The 2,615-nt window shown below is 42.3% G+C and overlaps 1 pseudogene; it reads right to left on the bottom strand.

Moving 5' to 3' along the window:
- The window catches only part of LOC149780000 (uncharacterized), a 5,082-nt pseudogene extending 4,572 nt beyond the window's left edge, over positions 1-510 (bottom strand).
- Positions 511-2,615: the final 2,105 nt, after the last annotated feature.

Here is a 2,615-nt window from a genome sequence, read left to right on the forward strand (position 1 = left end):
ACTACTAAGGCAACAAACTGCTTCTGCTCATCATCTAAAATACCGTACAAAACAGTAATTGAATAATATAAAAGCCACGATCGGCATTCATGCTTCTTGGTACTCTGCTGACAATGTTTGGTGGCTTAATTTTGAAGAGTCTTGCATCAGCTTTGTGTATATGCTTTGAAAATGAAATGCTTTTCTGATGAAAACTGAGATGCAAAACAGAGACTTAATAATCTTCTTACTATTCCAATGCAGGAAACAGTGCATATAGTCGACAGATGTCCCTCTAATTATATCAGGCTACAACAGAGAAAACAAAACTGTTCCTTTTGTACCAAGTATTGTATTGCCTGTTTCAATAACTTCATGTGCATTTCTAATAGTTTTATCATGATATCTTCTTGGACCATCTGGATCATTTTTAACAAATGGAAATACCCTGGTATGACATTTTCCAGCGTTAACAAGTTGTCCTTTCTGTTTACGTCTCAGACAGTTGTGTTTTCCATTAAATAGGTTCATGTTTAACATGGCATTTGGTAGGCAAATCACAGTTTCCACTCTGAAGCATTATTTTAACTTTAATTGTTTTCAGCACAGTGACAGCATTCTATAAATAAACCATCCCGATTCAATTCAATTGTTCAAGAGAAGGTACGAATTGATTGAGGTATATTTCAATTGCCTGTTTTCCTTCTCTAAACTATAAGCAACCAAATAGCAGACTTTTAGTAGTCTTTCTCTTATGGTAGGGCAACTCATTTATAGAGAAACACCTTTTGGCCAAATACTGACTTTTAATGATTTTAATAAAGCCACTCCACTGTATACCACATCAGAGATATGCTGCTGTGATCTAAGAGAAAACGTCCTGGTTTTAAGTGTGTTCTATATGTGACCCGGGACTTGCGTCGTGTGCTAATGTGCGTGGTTGTTGTGAGTGAGTGAACGAGTGAGCGATCGATCGCGTTGCATGATTCCCGTGCGTCACGTGTATGAAAACCACCTCTCCGCGATACTAATAAAAGGCTAGGGAATTACTACTCGAGGCTAGAGAGAGAGTCATACAACACCTCAAGCAGTGCGGAGATTTGTCTTTCAAGCAAGTGAAAGACAAAGGGATTGAATATGTTAACATATTTCTGGAAAGTAGTACTCTTCGAGTATGGTAAGGGATTGTTTTTTATTTTTGTGATAAAATTATAAATGACGGTGGGCGCCAGATGTGAGCTCTCACTCCTCTCGCAAAGAAATAAGTACTAGAGAGAGAGAGAGAGAGAGAGAGAGAGAGTGATACAACACGTCAAGCAGTGTGGAGATTTGTCTTTCACGCAAGTGAAAGACAAAGGAATTGAATACGTTAATATATTTCGGGAAAGTAATACTCTTCGAGTCTGGTTTTTTTATTGTACCTCATACCGACTGTCATAAATCCTGTCAACGACGAATGGACAATTGGAGCAATGTAAGGTTTCCAATCTTGTTTTTGCTCTTCCTCAAATGTCCCTAGCATTTTTAGGAGCGTACCATTGAAACGTTCACAAGCACCATTCCCCTGTGGGTGGAACGGGGAGGAGCGAAACTTCTGTATGTTCGCTAATTTGCATAACTCCTTTATAACTCCACCCTCGAAATTACGTCCCTGATCGCTGTGTAGCCTTTCCGGAAAACTATAATATCGAAAGAAGTGTTCATAAAGGGCTTTAGCGGTAGTCTGAGCCGTCTGATTGCGGGAAGAAACGGCCTGAGCATACCTGGTGAAATGATCAGTTATCACCAGGTTATTCTCAAACCCTCCCTTAGATCGCTCAAGAGACAAAAAGTCTATGCAGACGAGTTCCATTGGGCGGGTGGTGTGAATCGGGGTTAATTTTGCCATTGCCTTAACCGGGGTCTTTCTGCGTATGCACCGTTCGCAAGACTCCACCTTGCGATTCACGCCCTTCTCCAGACCCGGCCAATAAAACCTTTGCCTAGCTAACCAGAGTGTCTTCTCTCTGCTTTGATGGCCCATATCGTTGTGGATACCTTTCCAGGCAAGGCTCCGGTATGACTCTGGGATCACAAGCTGTTTGATTGATTGACCATCAAGAGAAGTGGTTCTGTATAGAACGCCGTTTTCAACCACAAGGCGGTCCCATTCACGGAGAAATTTCCGAACCGACGCATTTTCTCTCCGGCGATCCCCCTCCCTGGGCCGACAACCTTTTGGTCAATAATTCTCGCTAGAGTTTTATCAGTCAACTGTTCCCTGTCCCACCTTAAGGTATTATACTGTTTAGACGCAAACACCTCATCGGCTGACTGAGGTGCTGGATTATCCGAAATACTCCCAATCAAGGGTGCAAAAACAGTGGCTGAATGGCAAATGGCTTCCACCACGTCTGGGAACATTTGTGGTAAACGCGAGAGACCGTCGGCGTCAGCGTTATTTTTGCCAGCTCTATACCTGATGGAAAAATTGTAATTTGCCAGAGCCGCAACCCATCTACGCCCTGTAGCATCAGTTTTGCCGTCGAAAGGACGTATGTTAATGGGTTGCTGTCCATGATCACCTCGAAGGAAGAACCTAAGAGATAGTCCTGGAATTTATCCGTCATGGCCCATTTCAGCGCAAAAATTCGAGC

Source organism: Sinohyriopsis cumingii, chromosome 16 (genome assembly GCF_028554795.1).
Source record: "Sinohyriopsis cumingii isolate HCF-2022 chromosome 16, ASM2855479v2, whole genome shotgun sequence".
Classification (NCBI taxonomy): Eukaryota; Metazoa; Mollusca; class Bivalvia; order Unionida; family Unionidae; genus Sinohyriopsis; species Sinohyriopsis cumingii.